Source organism: Cotesia glomerata, linkage group LG3 (genome assembly GCF_020080835.1).
Source record: "Cotesia glomerata isolate CgM1 linkage group LG3, MPM_Cglom_v2.3, whole genome shotgun sequence".
NCBI classification, from domain to species: domain Eukaryota; kingdom Metazoa; phylum Arthropoda; class Insecta; order Hymenoptera; family Braconidae; genus Cotesia; species Cotesia glomerata.
The window spans coordinates 6,204,151-6,217,706 of record NC_058160.1 but is presented as its reverse complement, the minus strand read 5'-3'; the positions used below and the strand labels follow the sequence as shown (position 1 = coordinate 6,217,706).

General features: G+C 28.7%; 1 long non-coding RNA gene across 1 annotated transcript; it reads left to right on the top strand.

The window, feature by feature from the left end:
• The first annotated feature begins 4,765 nt into the window (after positions 1-4,765).
• On the top strand, positions 4,766-10,170 carry LOC123260928. The gene is made up of 3 exons (XR_006508570.1): positions 4,766-5,107; positions 5,166-5,304; positions 9,702-10,170. It is a non-coding gene; the product is annotated as an uncharacterized LOC123260928 (long non-coding RNA).
• Positions 10,171-13,556: the final 3,386 nt, after the last annotated feature.

The following is a 13,556-nucleotide window of genomic DNA, read 5'->3' as shown; positions in this document are numbered from 1 at the left end:
ACTATTTAATATACACAATATATTAACGAGGTAATAATTAAATCTGGAGCAAGCGGAAAGTAATTTCACTTTATCGTCGTAAAAGTTGTTGCCAGATGCAAGCTTTTTCTTGCTCCAAATTATTAGCACGTACATCTGTAGAATATCGGTAATTAACAAGAGCGAGGGGCCAGATTGTAATAAGTTGAGTCTTTCTGATTTCACACTGAGTCGTGATTCAGTGCAGATGTGTATTGCATACATTAACGTTATGATGACAACCTGGACAATTTAAAAAGTATACCGTCATATTTCAATTATTTTATCTTCACTTTTTTTGCTCAATTAATAACGTTAATAGCCTTATTTATCGTTCATTTATTGAAATTTCTTAAACAAATTAATCATTGGAGTACAGTTTTTATCATTTTTAATTTTTTTAGCTGTACTATTGTACTGATTTTATCGATATATAGATCAATCTTTTCGTTAAATTACATTTTGCACATATAAGGATGAATAATGAATAAAAGGATTTAATTAACCAGGTGTGTATGTAAATAAACAGCCGATGAAAGTTTGGTTTAATTTTTTTTATCTCGGTAATTTGTTAATAATTGATGAAACAGATGTTTATATATAAATTACGCAATAAAATTTGTTTTATAAATTAAAAAATTAAATTGAGTGTTATTATTTAATTAAAATGAATATTTTTTTATAAAAGAAATGTTCATTTTTTTATATTGTCAAAATAAAAGTCAGAGACTTCGGAGGGATTATGAATGTCTTTATTTTAATCTCGATTTAAGATATTTAGTATTTAATTATTAATAATTGAGATTTATTTTTTTAATTTCTATACTATTTTAATATTATCGGTCCGAAGTTAAACATATCGCAGGCTTATAATATATTACTTTGAAAAATAATTTTTTTTATTTTTAAGGTCCACGCGTTTACACAGCAGAACCTACATGAGATCTCTCAATGAGATCGCTATGCTAGTAATTTCAATAAAGTTCAGGTTGTTATCATTATTTTTTGCAAAAACTATGAAACGAAAAATTTTTTTTAAATATTCATTATTGAAGAAATATGAAAGAATAAGTATCATGATTTTGAAGCAGAGAAAGAATATTATAGATTTTTCCTTCATTCACTAACTAGTTAATAAAAAAATAAATAATTTAAAAAAATTGATCAATTATTGAAAAATAAAATTCTTTGTTATAATTAATAAGTGGCGTTATTATGGGAAAGATGATAAATTTGAATATTGTAAATTAAATACAGAGAGCGTAGATAAATGAATAGTCTATCTATAATTAAGAAAACATACATGTTTTCCTTGCAAGGAAAATATTGTGTCGGCGTATTCATATAAAATAATTATTTTTTAAATTATATTTAATATCATTACAAAGGTCTTGACCTGAATTTCAAGGGTTCATATAGTTTCTAGCAGTAGTTAATAATTTATTATGATAAGTTTTTGCAGTAGTTCTAAATAGATTCGAATTTCGCGCAGGATAAAATATATCTAATATTGATTATAATTATATAGGGGTATTTCACGCAAAATCGATCACTTTTGATCCCAACCCCTTTAAATAGTCTGAAAATTTTTTTGTCCTTTCCTACTCTGTAAAAGATGTTTTTTAGAATTTTTTCAAAAATTTTTACCAAACCAAAAAAAAAATGTACTTAAAAAATTTTCTTTTAGTTTTTATTTTTTGAATATCTTTGAAAAAATTCAACCGATTGACTTTAAATCTATTCAGCTCGAAGTCTCAATGAACACTATTGAACACCGTGTCGTTCATCTTAATCGGTTAATCTGTTGACACATACACACATAGCCGGACGTCTAGCCGGAAATAGTCGCAATGGCTTCCAACACAGAAAAAAAAATGTTTTTGAATCAAGTATATAATTTTGAAGAACTTAATATTCTTGATTTGAGTAGAAAAATTATTGATTTAAAGAAATTTTACTTGATTCAAGAATTTTTCGTCTTGATTCAAGACAATTATCCTCTTCAAAATTATATTCTTGGTTCAAGAATTTTTCTCTTGAATCAAAAGTTAACTTTTTTTTCAGTGTAGGACCTCAAAACTTAAAGATCTGATGAAAATCCGCATTATCAAAATCGGACCGAAATCTATAGCTTCTTACTTTTGAAAATGATTAATTTTCCAAGCGAAAAATTAAAAAACTTATTGTTGTGATGATTTAATATCTAAATTTTTACCCCTTAAAAGTTTTTGTCAATAATATATATTAAAAACTAAACTAACTTAAATAAAAAATCATATCTTATCCGTATTTAATCTGCGCTTATTTTGCAATTTTTTTTTTACAATATATAATTACAGGTTATAACTATAATTAAATAAGTACATATTCTGTTAGGTATTATCTACTAATTTACGATTAAATTTAATTCAACATTAACTAATCATTAAATTACAAATTATTATGCAATAGAAGATTTGCTATGATGTACAATGGATATTGAATTTTTAATTTGGATTTCTTCGGAAGAGATATATTATTCGTTGATGATTGATATGTTTGCAAAAATGAAGCCAGCTGTTCAGTAAGTTTTGATCGTAGTGATCAGCTTATAATCTTCGAATAGGTAAATGCACTATATGCTAGTTGATAGTTTCAACTCATCATTATGTACAAGTGTGTAATTATCATTTTTTAATCCTGATTCTGTCTGCGTGTAATCAAAATTATAGTATAGTTTTGTTTTCTTTATACTCGATAGTTTTGAGGGTTGTGGATACGTTAAATAAAATATTAGGGGAAGCCACATGATGAGCAATGTAAGCTCTTATTAAGTTTTATAGTCACAATGTGTGGACATTTTGTCATATTATATATAATAGTACGATTCATTACAACATGTGGGATTGCGGGGACAAATAATTATATAATATTGATAAAAAATCAAACTGGACAATTTATGAAAATTATGTCATTATTCTATTATAACAAATAATATATAATATAATCGAAATAATAATTATATAGTATTATTATCTGAGTTATAATTTAGTTTGGAGAACGGGTGTTTTGTTTAAACCAAGAAAATTATTTTGAAGAATTTAATCGCATTGAATCAAATAGAAAAGATTTTGGACCTAGTAAAATTTATTTAAAACTAGAAATATTATTGGTTGTTCAAAAATTTTTTTGGTTGAAACAAGAGAATTAATTCTTAGATTCAAGATTTTTTTTAAAACGATCAATTTTTTGGCAACTATATTGAAAAAGACCTCTCTATTTTCAGTAATAAAAATACAAATTTTCGGAAATTTTCAACTTGATAGATTTATTTAGCATTGTACAACAGTAAGAACTGCTTTTTACAATTTTTTCATCACAATGTCTTAATTTATTCTGCATCTTAATAGTTACTTAAAGCTCTGGTTCTAGCACCATATTTACTTAAGTATTTCATTTCATGTTAACAATAATTTTTAAATTATTTTAGGATAAATCATATTACATTACATTAAAGAATCTACAGACTAACTTTTAGGGCACTTGTTGTCTAAAATTAAAGGAATATATAGCCTCTTTGAGGCACTTATGAATAACAAATTTACTGCACTGGGTGTCTTCTTCTTTGGCTGCCATCTACTTACCTTCGTTCGGGACTTGTTGGGCTGCTGCATTATGATTTTCCCGCAAGGGATCATTCCCTTCTCTTGTGAGTTTTAGAAATTTACCGACTAGTTAGCAAATTTCTTGTACTGGTTCACCTCTCAGTGTCTGCAATAACAACCAGTCAAAATCTGCTTCTGTTTCGGAAATTTTCAACTATTTATTTTTACGTCACATTCAAAGTGAGAACCAGGAAAATAATAAAATATGAATTTATCAAATTGATTAGAAACTTCTGAAATAGAAAACAATTCAATATTTACTAAAAATCATTAATAAAACTTATCCAAATAAATATACTATGAAAAAACTATTTTGAAATGTCAATTTCTTAATTTTACGGATTTTTAAAAGAGTAAAAAAAAATCGAAATAAAAAATTTTTTTTTTTTTAAATATTATTCTATTTTTAAAAAGCCACTTCTAAATAATTACCAATTTTTTTATCAGATATAATTATAAGGGTTATAAATTGATACTCCAATTTTATAAAAAAAAAAAAAAAAAAAACATTGAAGCAATAAAAATTTTTTTTTTCAATTAAAAATTCACGATTAGAACTAAACATGTGAAACAATAACAATTAACGGCTGAAAAATAGCGGTAATGCAAATAAGGATAAATAGTATGTATATGGATGTTAGAGTTTTTGATGGCGCTCACTATTACAATTGCGACGAGTGATAATAGGACATATGCCTGGGTGCCTTTCTATAAGAATCACCCAAGTAAAGCAACCATATAATAATAATATGGAAGTAAAGGAACAGATGAGGAGAATGCAAACATATTTGCTAAACTTTACTCTACATCTACAGCACTACATAGAGTACATTACAAAGAAAGACACAAGACATAACATAGAGATATATGTATATTTTATATTTATAAACAGAAAGAACCGTGGAATCGAATACGAAGGAACAAAACCGACGTACTCATTGGACCTTGACTTCCTCTCATTGTTTTTCTCGCCTTACTTAATACCTTCCTCTTAACTCTTCCCGTGACTCTTAACTCTACCCGGAGTTGAAGTAGCTAATGTATACTTAAGAGTTGGAAGAACGCCGCCCCTTATAATACATCCGATTAGCTTATTATACAAAGATCCATTGATAAATGTAGCATGGAGGTGAGCTCGAGCGTGCGAGTGATAGTGTGTGATGCATGAGTTATATAGTCAGTCTACCTCTACCGCTACCTCCTCTGCCTACTATATACTATATACATCATACTGGACTACCGACTTATGTTATACTTATGTGTTGTTGGTTGTTGTGAAAGATATAAAGAATAGCACAAGACTCAAGCACCTGGTCACAGGGAAAAAAAAGACTTAAATGAAGAGCCACATCAACGAAAGGCACTAACATCTGGTTCTTCGCTGCGGTTTCGGCATTTAGGCGATGATGGATCACAGATACATAAATACAAGTGTAAATATACATGTACGAATATATATTTATCAATGTATAATTCCATCTTTCCTGTGTATTACTGTAACAGGATGTGTCACCCGCCCAATAAATACCCATAAACCGGAAGCAACGCGCTTCGTTTATTGATTCTTAAAAGTTTTAATAAAAACCTGGAATAATACTGGAATATAATGAGGTCGACATCATCTTCTTGTATGCTTTAAATTGTAAGTATGCACATATAACAACGGAAATGAATTATATCTACATTCGAGTCCGAGACAGTTATTCCTTTCAGACAGTTCTTCTTGTTTTTTATTTTTTATTTTTCTCTTGTGTGGATATTCCTGCTTATAATTTCTGTTGATTGTTGTTATGATATTCAATGATGATTATACGTTTACAATATCATTATGAAATACACTATACTGAAAAATAAAAAAAATGCATATAATTTCTTCTTTCAGTACTCTTATTGTGACTTTAAATGCAATTATTTATGTTAGGTTGATTTTTATAACGATTATGTGCGTGCGATCTTAAGTACTTTTTTGTACAAAGAAGTGGTTAAAAGAGTTGAATTAACCTTTTTTTTAAAAAAAAAAAAACTGTATACGGTTAAGGTAGCTATACTTCTTTACTAACCACAGAAGCTTTTATCTTATTTTTTACCTCCAAAAGATTAAGTTTTTACGTTTGTATTTTATTTACATGTTTAGATGTATATTTACTATTTTATTTGAAGCTATTATTCTTGGTGTCTAATGGAACATTTATAGCGCTCATATGAATCGTCTTTTCAATAAAAGTTGCATCTTTTTATATTTTACCAATTATTGTGATAGTGGAATGAATGGATGTATTTTATTGATAAATCATGTACTGTAAAGGTAAATTCTTATATTTTTTTACCAGGTTCCAAACAACAGAGAGTCAGTAAAAATGTTTTGTAAAAGAAATGCACATTATTTTGAGAGAAAAAAAATAGTTAATTTAGGGGGAGGGATACTTTAGGATATACAAACTTATTATAGGCTCAAATACGCTGAATCGTTTCTTTTTAAATTATCGTCAAAGTATGTTATAAAAATTTTCAGTTTACGTAAAAAAAAAATGTTTTTTATTTTTTAGAAAAAAAATAAAGTAGGTACATCCTAAAAAAGAAAGAAAAAATTTATTTTCAGAAAATGAAATAAACTTGAAAAAAAAAATCTGGAAAACGGTTGACTCTAAAGGCCATCCCTGCAACTTCCCGCCAATTCCATACCTAAACGCTTGAAATTGCATTTATGACGTTTCTGAGCTCTTCGAGCTCAAAAATACAATTTATATTTATAAGTTATTTTGAGCTCTCCGAGCTCAAAGAAATAGCTTTTGTATGCTTTTGAGCTCTTCGAGCTCAAAAGGCTGATAGAAATTTAATAAAACAGTATTTTTTGAATTTTCAAACTGCAATAATTTTTAAATGAATGAATCGATTTTCACGCGGTTGGCAGTATTCCACGCACTTTTTCAAAAATCTATGATATATTTTCCAACACAAACTGATCGAACCGAAAATCTTAGAGAAATTTGAAAAATTCACTTTTTCCGAATTTTTAGACAACGATAACTCACGAACCAATCAACCAATTTTCACGTTCTTGGTGGCGATCGACGTGATTTTTTTGAGCTCTAATAATTATTCCATTTTGTCAAAAATGATCCAAAAAGAAATGTCGAAGTTATGTGAAAAAAACACTTTTTTAGAAATTTTTCGTTTTCGATAACTCTCGAACGAATCAACCGATTTTGATGGGACTGGTGGCAATCGAAGTGGTTTTTTAAGCTTAAGAGCTGAGTAGTTTTTGGAATTGATCGGTAAAGCCGTTTAGAAGTTATTCCAAGAAAACAATTTTTTGAAAACTCTATTTTTGAGATTTCTCAAAATCTAGCGAATTGAATCGATTCAAATTTTCACGAAATTTAATGGCAATGATACTCTTTGGATCACCACCTATTTCGATCCGATCGGCCGAGCCGTTCAAAAGTTATAAGAGGTTTACACACACACACACCCACTCACACACACATACATACATACAGCCGCACGGACACCATCGCGGGAATAGTCAGGGAAGCTTCCTAGGACCTCAAAACGTCGAGATCTGATGAAAACTCGATTTTCGAAAAACGGGGTAAAAACAATAACCTCGATTTTTGAAAATTTTCAATTTTCTTAGCGGGAAGTTAAAATTTTTTTTTTCTTGTCAATAATTTTACTAAAAAAACCCAGACAGATTATAAAATCGTACAAAGAAGAAAAATTATCAGCTGAAAGAAATACACTTCTAATAAAATTAAGGCAGCAAAATAAATTTCAAAATTTTTGGTGGGGTATGTTTAAGTAAAAATTGATTTCAAGATAAAATAAAAGAGTTCTAAAATGTAGCACGAAAAAAAAAACATATTGTTTCTTCATTCTTTCTTTTTGTCTATTAGGAGTTTGAAAAAAAATTTCTTCTAGCTAAACCATCACGTAAAAAATTTTTTTTTCTACTTTCAATATTGCTTAATTGCCTTAAAGAACGTCAAAAAAAGTGAGACTTCAAAAATTTTGTTTTACTGATTGCATTTTAGCTTATATGGATAGGGAAGTTAATGTTTTAAGAAATTTTTGGAGGCCAGTATACTCCTAATTGAACATTGTCAAACGCCTCTAAAATGTTAACAAAAAATATTTTTTTTTGAGAAAAATCTTAATAAAAAAAAAAAAAATTTTATATGATGCATGATGACATTAAAAATGAAGAAAAAAAAATTTTATTTATAAATTTTTGGAGTATCCCGTTTTGCCTCCCCTCCTCTATTTTTACATGTTTTATGCATCACCCCTTTTAACCCTATCAATTATTTACGTAAGAAAGGGTTACGTTTAATGGAATCGTGAGAAAAAAATTTATTCTGCTTTAATACGCTGTATAGAGTTTTTATTTTCCACTTACACGTGAGAAGTATATATTCTAATCATTTTTATTAAAAATTTTGATTTAACTTTCGTAAAATATAACGAATATAATTTCAATCCCTAAAAATTTTTTACGCGCACTTTATAGCTCCAATCATCTCATCGAGTCACTACACGCTTTCACTTCCTTTTCATAAAATGCATCTTTAACTTTAACGGTCGCATGAATTGATTTTATTCACATATTTATCTTTTAATCAATTAATTAACATTTTTGATTAAGGCATTTCTAATTTGATACAATAAAAAAGTTATTATTGTTAGTAAAAATTGTTAGAAAGTCAACGATGTTGTATAGCAGATAAATAGATAGTACCAAAAATAGTCTACGTTAAGGGGTAGTGAATACGGTAATTGGTGTTGGATTTTTAAGTTTCAATAATAAAACACTGCTTTGAAAAATTATGAAATTATTTATTTATTTATTATTATCATTTTACTTGTACACCCTCTCGGTTCTTATAAGGCTAATATTACTCTTTCTCCTAGCTCTACAAAGCCTTTTCATTCTCATATTGGATCTTAGCACGTTCCACCTGACTATGCTTCAATCTTTTTAATTTTTGCGGCTGTGGACCGACTGGTGCATTCTGTACTGCATTCGGCCTATTCCTTACCTCTTCCTAGGTTCTTGAGATAGTTACATGGGAAAAGCGCTGGACTAGGTGGTCACCCATCCAAGTACTAACCACAGTAAATGTTGCTTAGCTTGGGTGATCGTTAGAGTCAGACGCGTGCTGCGTGGCTATCTCTGACGCTAAAAAAAATTACGAAATTATTTTTTTCAATTTGTAAAGAAATTCATTTTTTATTTGACAAATTTTGATTTCAATTCTAAAGTCTATTGTACACGGAAAAAAAATTAACTTCAATCAAGTAAATAATTAAATTCATTTTGTTGATTTGAGTTAGAAAAATCCTTAAACTAAAAAATTTTTTTTGGTTGTGTAAATTTTACTTGATTCAAGAATTTTTCATCTTGATTTAAGATAATAAAACTCTTTAAAATTATTTTCTTCGTTCAGAATTTTTCTCTTGATTCAATAATTTTTTTTCAGTGTAATGATATAAAAAACTCAACTTCTATGAACCTACTAATGCATCTAAAACATTATATAACAATTTATGATATAAAAATAGAATTAATACGATAAAATATGAGAAAAAAAAAGGTTAAGAATGCACATGGAGTAATCTTAAGTAAATATATTATTAAGGCAATGAACAGATGAGAATTAAAGTTAATACTTCTTATTGATCTATACATACATTTATAATTATTATGTATGAATATGGTGTATTGTATATAGTTTATATTATGATTATGACAGACAGTAAACTGGCTCGCCAGCAATCATTTATCTTTTTTAAACCGTGACAATAAATTATTATTTTTTAATACCTTTTTCATTTCTCCTCACATATTATATTATATTTTATAGGTCTATAATACATTGACAGACAGATGCTACCACTTTGTTAGTAGGTGTATTATCTTGTGTGTGTAGTGTTGCCTTAAGGATGATCTGTTAAAGACATTGGTATCATAATTTCTGATCTATTATTCCCTCTCTTTATCGGGGCTTGTTTTGTATTTAGTTATCTTTTTTGTATTAGGCCACACCACACGTACCAGTGGCGCTCGTGTCATAATGAATCGAACAAGACGGTGAACTGCTTTCGAAGTGAGTTAAATGAACACCTGTGCCAACTGGGGCACATCCGAGAAGCACAGACGGACGAAAGAGTGAACGGGTGGCCAAAACAGGTGGGCCTGGGTGCTGGGATTCTATGCCCGGCCGGTGCACGTAGCCACCAGGCTGCATATTTCAACTTAATTCATGGAGATTTTCGAGCACAAGCGTCACAACTACCCTCCTTACATCCTATCCCTCGCTACATCTAACCAAAATCAAAAAACGTACACGTGGGTTAAACGATCACTCTCCTTTCCTTATTCTTATCTTTATAGATCGTCTTCACAGTATTTTAACTCTAATTGTTATCTTTTATTTTAAACTTGCCGCTTATTATACAGCTATTTACTGTTGAGGGCTCTTTTTGTTACCCTTGGTTTATACTTTCAATGCTGAAGAAATTTTAATAACATTATTATACTTTTTGTTCATTTGTATTTATAAGAACTGTTTGCACTATATTTTCTTAAATTGTTTATTAATTTATTGGTACAAAATTGAATTTTTTATTTTTTTTTTATTATATGCACTGACAAAAAAGTTAACTTGATTCAAACAAAAATTTTGAACCAAAAATATCATTTTGAAGAAAATGATTTTTTTAGTCAGGAGAAAATTTTCTTAAACCAAGAAAAATTTATTTGAACTAATAATAATTTTTTTTCTTGGTTCAAGACATTCATTTTCTTCAAAATAGTACTCTAAGATTATTTCTCTTGAATCAAGTTAACTTTTTTATTAGTATCTCGAAATTATGATTTTGATATCGAAAGTATTGCTTATTTCTTACAAATTTTAAATCTATTTTTGTGACAGAAATAATTTATACATCGATAAAAAATAGTTTCAACTAACTTGATTAGAAAGAAATAATTTAAACCAAAAAAATAAGTTCGAAATTGGTTAACCTAAAAGTGATTTCGTTTCTTTTGAGAGCTCCACATTTTTTATTCAAGTAAGAGATACTAGCTCAAAGCAGGTAGCCTGCCTCAAGTGGGTATCATGCGATCGTAAATATTGTCTATTAAAACGCCAGTATCAGTAAGAGAGTGCGCCAAGATTTTCCTAACACTCGAGTTTCGGTGAGTTCCGATCAGGCATCACGGTAATTTTCGATCGCAAAATGACGTTATTAGGCAGAAAAAAAAATTTCTTAGTATGTCTATAATATTGTGAATAATATATTGTTTTAATATTATTTAACTTTAAGAAAAGATAAAAGGACTGGTGATATTTTTTATATTTTTGAGTTTATAATTCATTAACTAAAAAACAAGCTTTTGGGAAAAGCGAATTGAGTTCCGCTTTGCCCTAGGATGAGACTATAATGCTAATTGCAGTAGAAAATTCCTCTTATAGCTAAAGACTAATCAAATGAGTTTTGGGATCATTATTTAAATCAGTATGACTTATAGGAATTCTTTTCTTAATGATGGTTAGATACATTACTAAGGTGTTAAAATTAGTTTTGATCAAGATTTGTTTAGTTTATAGTGTTTACCTACATTAAGTTAGGAGGTTGGGGTGAATTAGTTTTTGAAGAGTTATTATTTCTTACACAGAAAAAAATTAGCTTGAATCAAGAAAATTATCTTGAAGAACTCTATCGTCTTGATTTAAGTAGAAAAATTCTCGAACTGAGAAATTTTTCTTGGCTTTGGTAAATTTTACTCGAATCAAACATTTTTCTTCTTAATTTAAGACAGTGAAACTCTAAAAAAATTTTCTTAGCTCAAGAATTTTCTTCTTGATTTAAGTTATTTTTTTTTTTCGTGTATTAATAAATAACTTTATGTTTAAAATGATACGATATTTTTGTTCTATTTCGAAGTTCGATAACTCTCCGATTGAATGGAAAAAAATTTACTACACTGAAAAAAGTCTTTTCCCCTCCGGGCGGAAAGCGTCAATTTTCCGCCCGCTGCTCTAAATGAAAATGCCGCTTTCCGCCTCCGTCGAGGAGAAAAATAGTATTCTCACCACGGGCAGGAAATAAAAAAGCCTCAGATTACATGTTTGTCGACCTCGGCTTCGCCTCGGTCAACAATTACATGTAATCTGAGACATTTCTTATTCTCCTGCCCTAGGTAAGAAAAATACTATTTCGTTATACCTTGACTCTACCTCGGGCATCATAACCCGCAGCGCAAGAATTTCATACTTTCTGCCCTTGAAGTGTAATATAATATTTCTGCTCTGCACGATACGATATTGCTATTGTCGCGATACACACGTTGTTATCTAGAGGATAGTGAGGTTATAGGAAAACGATATACTAACGATAACAATACTATCGTGAATAGCACCCGAATGGATCGCGATGGTCGCTATCCAGACTGCTAAGCGTAGCTTTACGAATTGTACCTGTCACGATACTTTCGTTGCAATACAGTAGATGGCGCCGAGCAGAAAACTTTTTTTTTTCAGTGTATTATAGACAAATATAAGTAATAATTTTTGAGCCTTCAATGTTAGTTTTATGGAGATTATACACTAGAACAAGAACTAGCAACGAAACTCACTTTTTTCCCGTTTTGCTTAGCCCAAGTTCGGTCTCCTGTGTATAGTCTCCATAGTTAGTTTACTCACTTTAGACTACCTTCCCCTATAGTAGTTCCGTCGTTAAAAATTTTATCGACTTTATGTGAGAAAAATGAAATTTCCATTAAAAAAACAAAATTTTTTTCTTCGTCACATTCTGAAAAGTATTATAATACTTTAATGTGAATGATTTAGAAAATAACAGAAATTTGAAAATTTTTTTTTTGTTTTTATCATTCAACAAAATTAATGTAATTATACACGTATAACCATGGAAATATTATTTAATAGAATATTATAATTCATAACGCCGTGTTTAGGAGTTGGCACTTTAGGCTATATTCTTTCTACGTATTTATAAAGTTAAACGAAATTTTGCTATTAAATAATAAATTAGCTTGTAAAATTAAAAATAAAATACTTAAATAAAACTTCGTAAATTTTTTTAATAAAAATTCAAAAATTACATTATACTATTTTTTGCTTCAGGAGCACATGTTAGAAATGTGCTAGGCTAGTTCAATATTATCATGCATCCAAACCCAAGTATACATTTTATTGATCAGCTTGCATAAGAAAGGAGTCTCAATGCAGAACAATTTTTTAATACCTGGAACTCATTATTATTTCTTAAATACATTATTGTATTATATATTTATCATTGTTCAGTAAAAATTTATATAAAAGAAAGGAAATTATAAGTATCTTATACTAAAAGAAATCAAATATCATTTATTTACATTGAAATGCACTTACCACTAAATAAAAAAAAATTCATCATTAAGTTATTGTAATTTTGAACTTTTATTACATTATAAATGAAGAAACATCTAAAGGTTCTTTGTAATCAGTTAAGCTATAATGCACTTGAACAAATGAAATTATTAAAGCTACTGTTTTTGTCGGATATATTTTGTTATGCAAGAATTCATAAAATATGAAATGAACTTTTACTTTAATGTTTATTAAATTAAAAACTTAATGATAGAAGTGATAGTGAAAGAAAGAGTATGGAGATATATATTAGAAATAATAAAAATGGATGATGAAAGATGGCCGAAAATATGTTTAAGAGAAGAAATAAGAGGTGTGTTAAATAAACATCCAACAAAATGGGGAAAACAAATAGAAAATATAATGAAAGAAATGAAATGTGAAAACATAATAAAAATGATATATGGCAATGAAGATATGGAATTGATAGAAGACGAGATAAAAAAAGGGCTGAGCGAAT